Here is a 7,926-nt window from a genome sequence, read left to right as displayed (position 1 = left end):
TTCTAACTGTTAGAGACAGGATTCTATCAAGCTCCCAGGCCATTCATTACCCACAGCCCATCACTTCCCTGGAGAACGAAAGTCTATCAGAAGCCTAGATAATCTGACTCTGTAGTCATGTATTTGTTGACTGTCTAACAGAAGACCTGCTGAATGGTCTCAGGACTGACTTCAGATCCACTAAGACTAGGCATTCAGTATAACTAGGGCCCGACCAAGGAGAAGAGCCCCGTGAGGTTTCAGAGATAAGTTGGGAGCAACAAAGTCAAGACCAGGGATAGCTGGGTTTAGATTTCCTGGAAAGTCTGGGCCAGAGGCCAAGACAGAATCCAGAGGGCAAAGTTGAGCAGCCAAGTCAGGGGCCAATGAGCCCCTGGTGAGTTGCCCGGGGATCAGAGTCCATGGATCAGACTAGGACAGAGCAGGAGCTCCAGGGTAGAAGACCCAGATCTCTGAAGGCTCATATGAACTCACTAATCAACTCCACCTACTGTGTGTCAGGTGCTATTTAGGGCCAAAGACAGAACAGTAAGTATATCAGGAAAAAATATCCTTCCCCTATGTGTTTATTTTTACTAAGAGGAGAGAGAGAAAGAAGCAGACAGAATGAATAAGGATACTACAAACAAGGTATAGTAGTGTTTAAGCAGTGCTCAGGAGTCTGAGCAGAAACTACATGCCAAGAGTCTGCGTCAACAAAGGGCGTGTGTAGTAGTGGAGGGGGTCAGGAACCATGTCAGTGTTCTGCAGAAATAAAGCAAGCAAGGAAGAGAGGGGAACCCCGAGTAGGAGTTGAGGGATTAGTATAGTTGATGGGAGGATCACCTCATGTGGGAAGCGAGAAGAATGTGGCTCAGTATGTAGTGTTCATGCAATAAATGTAAAACGTCTGGCTCTCACTGTAAGAAGGTGACGAAATCTTAAATGTTCCTGAGATCAAGCTGTCAAACTGTAAGGGGGTTCCTATCTTTCCTGCTAGGGTCCAAGGACTCCAGCTTCAGGGTATCCATCTAGGTTGACTCCAGAAGGCAGGTTTCCAATCAGCATAAAGGACTCTGGTAAAGATGAGGAGTCATAAAAAGCTAAGGTCTTCTCTGTGGATGCAAAAACCAGAAAGCAGGTGGACATCAAGTTCAGGGCTCTACCTGGATATGTGTAAGCAGCAGGGACTGTGACTCCAGACTCTAACAATTCAGGCAAAATGAGGGCCATGGGAGCAGAAGCAGAATCTGAGATGTAAAGTTTGGTAAGTGGGCTAAGGCAAGGAATGTCAAGGGCTTCATGTGACCCCACTGGGTGCTAAGTCTGCCAGCAACACAAGTAACTTCAGCCCCATTCAGAGCCAGCTGCGGTCAGGATGGACACCAGAGGAGAAGGGATTGAGTAGCCAAAGGAATTCCAGATTGTAGAGAGCCCATTGGCTGAATTACTTTGTTAATTGCTCTAAGGTCTGTTACCATTCTCCATTTACCAGATTTCTTTTTAATAACAAGTACAGGAGAATTCCAAGGGCTGGTTGATTCTTCGATATTTGTTTACCCACCAACCCCACAGGATTGAGTCTGCTGCTATAGTTGTTAGCCTGAATTCCCTTGATTAATTCTGAATCCCTCATCATCATATCATCTGGCACTCTCAGCCTGAGACTTTGCACCATGGCTAAGTCTAGATTCTAACTCCTTCCCCATCCTGAATATATTCCTCCTAATCAACCAAGTGAAACCCTAGGGATGGCTCCGCAGGTACATACAGGACCCTTGTCTGCAATGCTCATGTTGGCTTTTTCTTCTCCCATGCCTTCTTGTACCTCACAGTCTCCTGGATGACTTCTAAATGAATACCTACTAAGCGCCAGATGCCATGATCCTATAGAACTCCTTTGCAAAGGATCTACATCTTCCGTTTACAGCTGTCACATCCCCTGGAGCTTCAGGGCAGTAAGTATAATGAAGAAGGAAACATGTACCCAGGGTTCAAAGCCAGGCCCAGCAGCACCTGTTCCCTTCCATAACTCTGTGCAGCCTCTGCCCATGTTTCCCAACTGTACAATGGGTTCAATAATCCATACGTCAAAGGGTCGCTGTGAGAGTTCAGTGAGAAGCTATAAAGAAGTGATTCTCAACCTATGGATCATGACTCCTTTAGGGGTCAAATGACCCTTCCCCAGAGGTCACATATCAGATACCCTGCATGTCAGATATTTACATTATGATTCATAACAGTAGCAAAATTACAGTTATGAAGTATCAACAAAAATAATTCTATGGTTGGGGATCATCACAACATGAGGAGCTGAATTAAAGGGTCAAAGCCTTAGGAAGGTTGAGAACCACTTGGAGCCATGGGCACAGGACTTGGCACATTCAGCAAGTGCTGAGTTCATTACAGAAGCAGAATCATCTTTCAGCCCCCCTTGAAAAGTCCACTGGAATCCTTGAAAATTTCCATTCCCTCTCCCAAGAGACCCCATTCCAGCTTCTCAAGCCTATATAACTCCAAAAAGGCCCCTTTGGTGAGAATCAGGGGCACATACATGCAGGCAGCATTGGCTTACCTATTACAAGCCAGCCTGGATGGTCCTGCTATTAAACTCCCTGTGGGTGAGCCAGGTTAACGGTGGGGCCTTATGTGATAAGTCATTAATCTCCACATGTAATGCAAGAGCAGTACAACTTACTTCAACCTTAATCTCCCATGAGTTATGGCCTCTTCTGTGATTCATAAAACAAATCAATCACACCTCCCAGGCTCTCATCTATTTATTACTGCTTTTTAAATGCTCAGAGAGGGAGAACACACTGTATGTTTTTCATCCCTCCTCCAGCTGCAGGGAAATGGCCTCTGTGCCCTAGTTCAAGCCACAGATCAAGATTCATTGAATTCTGGGGCTTGCAAGGAGCTGGAATGGTCAGTGCCCATGGCATCCAGAGGGTTCCTTGCTATTGCTCAGTATGGGGACTGGTGACAGGCCTGGTCATTACAAACAGGTCAGAAAGGTTCATCCTCTGGAATTCTGGGTGGTACAATCTGAAAAAGTCCTCTGCTGTCTGTTCCACTGAGGAGATCCTCACCCCAGCCCAGTACCTTCAGTGGCCATCACTGTACCCTATCTGCTTGCTTTTCAGGACCTTACAGTGCTGGTAGAATTCCTGGCTCTGCATATGTGTTAGGGGTATCTCAGTGTATTCTATGAAAGTAGTCTGTCTCCACTTGAGTATGTGGCTCCTTCCAGCTAGACTCAGGGGTGTGTGTGTGTGTGTGTGTTTATAGGCATGGGGGATTATATATAAGGGTACACATGACTGTGGAAGCCAGAGGTCAGCATCCAGTGATTTCCTCAATTAAACCACACCTTTTTTTTTTTTTTTTTTTGAGACGGGATCTCTCATTAGACAAGGAACTCTCCAAGTTGGCTAGACTGTCTGGCCCCCGAGCTCCAACAGTCCCCCTGACTCCATCTTCTCAGCTCTGGGATTATAAACACAGGCTGTCACTGCCAGCTTTTTTATGTGGACGCTGCAGCTCAAGCTCAGTCTTTCTGCTTATTCAGCAGGCACTTTGCCAACTGATCCAGCCCCCTGCCCCCATGTACATACAGGACCCTTGTCTGCAATGCTTATGTTGGCTTTTTCTTCTCCCATGCCTTCTTGTACCTCACAGTCTCCTGGATGACTTCTAAATGAATACCTACTAAGCGCCAGATGCCATGATCCTGTAGAACTCCTTTGTAAAGGATCCACATCTTCCATTTACAGCTGTCACATCACTAGAGCTTCAGGGCAGTAAGTATAATGAAGAAGGAAACATGTACCCAGGGTTCAAAGCCAGGCCCAGCAGCACCTGTTCCCTTCCATAACTCTGTGCAGCCTCTACCCATGTTTCCCAACTGTACAATGGATTCAACAATTCATACCTCAAAGAGTCGCTGGGTCGCTGTGAGAGTCTGTAAAGAAGTGGTTAATCATTACTGTCATCCCAGCATCCAGCTCAGTGCCCATCAGACTGTTTGTGCTCAGAAAATGTGTGCAAGTGAGGGCCATGCCTTATTTTGCTCTCCTTACCACTTTGGGAGAAAGGACTAGGGAGCCCATTTTAGAGAAGAGGAAATGGAAGTGTAAAGAGGTAAAGTCATAGGTTGGAGGTCAAAGAACCAAGTACTAAACCATGGTCTGTAGACTCCAAATTCTGTTGGTAGGAGAATAGAGGCACAGAGCTGCTGGGGTGGGGCAGGGGATAGTGGCAGTATGGACAAAAGGGTCTGGAAGAAATGGGGTAAATATAAAGAGGCAAGCTGGAGGGTCAGCAGACAGAAAGACCTGGATACTCTCTGAGCACTCTAGCATCTCAAGGAGACAGAAAGCCAAGTGATCAGCTGAAGTTTGGGGAGCTGCTGCCTGGAGCTCCAGATTGCTGCAATGCTGCCCTGAAGTGTGAAGGCTTTTCCACCCCATCCCCTCCCTCACACAGGCCTCTTCTGCTCTTCCATTGGTCTGGGCAGTAGGTGGAGCAGACCATAGAAACTGGGAAGGGGCAGGGTTCAGGGCAAAAGTTGATAGAGGACATGAACCAGTAGGAGGAGGAGGAGCAGAGACAGGCTGGGAACAGACACCAGAGCAAACCACCACTGGCTAACTCTGGTTCCAAAAGCCCAGATTCCAAGGTCAAAGGTTTTCCACTCCAACTCATAGATTTCACAGCTTGTTGTGCAATGAGCCACCTAGGGTTGCTCCAGAAGGCCAGGGGCCAGAGACAAGGTCCCCCTTTAGAACGGAGCCCCAGCCTCATGCTAACAGCCTTGTGCTGACTGCACAGTAGTCCTCAGCCTGGACGGAGAGAACCTCCAATGTGTGTTTGGGGATGCAATAGAAGAAGTGAGACGGAGAGGGGAAGAAAAAGTCTTGGCCCAAGCCCAAGGTGGGGGGGTTGGGGTAAGAATGGAGCACCAGAGAGTGAGTTTCTGTGCAAAGGAAGTGTCCCTCCAGGTGCTGGTCATTGGCATAACCTAGGTGCAGCACAGGAACCCTGAGAAGTGGGCTGATGCAAGGGGCATTGCACCTTTGTTCCGAGGCAGCATGGAAACCCCTTTTCCCCACTCTATAGATCAAAGCAGAAGTTGTGTAATGAGGGCCTAGGGGAAGTAGCTTCAAGAACAGAAGGATACTGGAGAAGATGTCACTCAGTCTGTGTTCATGTGCACACGTGGACACCGGTGCCCATGCCTCAGTGTACCTGTATGCTTGTGCACAGATCCAGAATGGGAGAAGCAAGTAGAAAGTGGGGGTCAAAGGAAGCGTTCTGCACATGAGTGCAGGTGCGGAATCCAACAGTGTCAGCGCGAACCAAAGCCCAGCAGTGTCGCTCATCAGTCCGTTGATGTTCATTGTGCAGACGTTGTTTGGGGCACTCGGGCAACATGAGGAAAAGGCTCAGGCAAGAGGCCACGACTTCAGTGGGAAATTCACTGCTGAGAGTGAGTGCAATGAGACACACAAAAGAAAGGGACCAGGCTGTCACTCATTTATTGTCCTCACTGTGCTAGTATCCCTAAAGCAACTTGGGGGTGTTTATTTGGGGTGGTGGAAGGTACAGTCCACCATGTTGGGAAAGGCACAGCTGGCTAAAGTAGAAGCAGGAGCTTGTGGTGCCTAGTCACTTTCGGAAAACAAACAGGAAGTGGCGAGATTGTCTGGAAGCAGAAAACATGGCAGGAAGCAGAGATAGATATCATTTTTCCAGAAACACACTTCTTCCAGCAAGATCCCAACTCTGAAAAGTTCAGCAACTCCCGCCCCCAAACAGTGCCTCCTGACGGGAGCCTGTAAGGGACATTTCAAGTTCATCCCTCAGCATGTGGGAATAGACACCAGGAGCTTCATCCAGTCTGGCCAATCCAAGGGGCCTCTCTGAGGAGGGGATTCTTAAGAGGACAATTGGGGGATGTCTAGAAAGGTAAGGATGCTGGACCAAGGAGTGGAAGCCTTTCTAATGGAGAACAAAAGGGTTTGAGAGAGGCTGTGGTGGAGCCAAGACAAATTAGAAAGAGTCTCAGAGAAATAAAAGGAGTAATTATTACTTTAAAGCCCACACTCCAAGCGGCTGAACAGAATGTTGCTTTAATTATATCTACCTTAATGAACAGATAAAAACAGTTCCCAATTAGTTCTGTAATTGGTTATGTGCAGAGAGATGCTGCTCTAAGCTCTAAAGCCTATGTCCTTTAGACAATTTATGAGGGGAAGGAAGATGTCTCGAGTCCTAAAGCATGCCGCCCTAAAAAGCTGTCACAGTCCAGTCTCTCACAGGCATCACTTCCGTAAGAGTTTTATAGACGTAGACTTTATCCATAGTCATCCCTGGATCTGAGACAGGAAAGTAAGAATTTTGACTCCAGGGCTGGGGAGATGGCTTTGTGCTTAAAGTATTTCTCAGACAAGCAGGAGGACCTGAGTTCGAATCCCCAGAACTCACATAAATCTGGGTGTGGCTGCTTATGCCTATAACCACAGTACTTCTACAACAAAATGAGGGAAGGGGACTGAAGAATCCTAGAAGCTCACAGGCTATCCAGCCTGGCATTGGCACTTACATCAGAAAAACAACAAAGATACCCTGCCTCAAAGAAGGTAGAAATCTGAAAACCAATACCCAAAATTGTCCTCTGACATCCACATACACACTGAGGCGCATGAACACTTGTACTCACCCACGGGAATTCATACACACACACACACACACACACACACACACACACACACACACACACACACAAATAAATAATTTTTACTCTAGATATGAGTATTTCTCCATATATCATAATAGGTGAAATTAATTCAGACCTCTCATCTGTTTCTCATCAGCTCTGTCATCTACAGCCTTTCTCTCAACCTCTTTCAGATTCATACTGTAAAACAGGGATGATGACAGTGCCCACTTTGTGGAGTTATAAAAATTTAGCAAGTCCGAGACTGGAGGGATGGCTCAGGGGGTGAAGGGCTTGTTCTGCGAGCATGATGCCCTGAGTTCAGATACTCAACAAGCACATGAAATGTCAGGCATGGAGGCATGCTCCTATAATCCCAGCACTGTGGAGGCAGAGATAGGAGGATCCTTGGAGCTTACTGATCAGCTAGTTTTGCTGTACCAGTGCATTCCTGGCTCAGTGAGAGATACTGTTTCAAAACAACAAGGAAAGCAATACAGGAAGACACCCAACATCAACTTCTGACTTCCACGTGCATGTGCATGCATGTGACTTGCACACACACACACACACACACACAGATATGCATATGCACACATGCAAACACATACACATGAATACACCACACACACACACTAAAAATTAAAATAAAATAAAAAGTCATGCAAGCAAAGGACACTGTAGTGTGCACCGCACAGCAGAGCAAGCTTTTCAAAAACCCTGGCTACTGTGTGGATCCACCCAGGGTATGCTAATTTGCTATGGGTGGAATACAAAGAACTGTTTGGATAGGGGATAAAGTAACATGGATTTCTCATAGCTCCAAGTTAGAAGTTTGGTGTGAGTCCCACGTGTCTCCTGAGTCTGTCACCAATGTGTCTGTAGGGCTGACTTCCAGCCCAGAAGCTCTGGGCAGGAAACATTCTCATTTTTTATTTTTCCAGCTTCCAAGAAGTACTACATGGATGGGGTCTGGAGAGATGGCTAACACTTAAAAGCACATACTGCTCTTCCAGAGGACCTGGGTTTGGTTCTCAGTGCCCACATGGCAGCTCACAAACATTTGTAGCTCCAGTTCTAGGGGCTCCTTGGATACAGCACACACAAGGTGCACATGCCTACATGCAAGCAAAACTCATATGCATTAAATAAAAATAAATATATCTTTTAAAAATAAAAGAGTCACCACATTATTTGGTTCATGGCCACTTCCTCCACCTTCTAAG

At 46.7% G+C, this 7,926-nt stretch overlaps 1 long non-coding RNA gene across 1 annotated transcript; it reads left to right on the top strand.

Annotated features, from left to right (window-relative positions):
- Positions 1-409: 409 nt before the first annotated feature.
- LOC143273079 (uncharacterized) lies at positions 410-3,916 on the top strand. The gene is made up of 3 exons (XR_013050958.1): positions 410-528; positions 1,815-1,937; positions 3,661-3,916. It is a non-coding gene; the product is annotated as an uncharacterized LOC143273079 (long non-coding RNA).
- Positions 3,917-7,926: the final 4,010 nt, after the last annotated feature.

This window comes from Peromyscus maniculatus, chromosome 4, assembly GCF_049852395.1.
Source record: "Peromyscus maniculatus bairdii isolate BWxNUB_F1_BW_parent chromosome 4, HU_Pman_BW_mat_3.1, whole genome shotgun sequence".
Taxonomy (NCBI): Eukaryota; Metazoa; Chordata; class Mammalia; order Rodentia; family Cricetidae; genus Peromyscus; species Peromyscus maniculatus.
The sequence above is the reverse complement of the archived record's forward strand: the minus strand, read 5'-3'. Positions and strand labels throughout refer to the sequence as shown.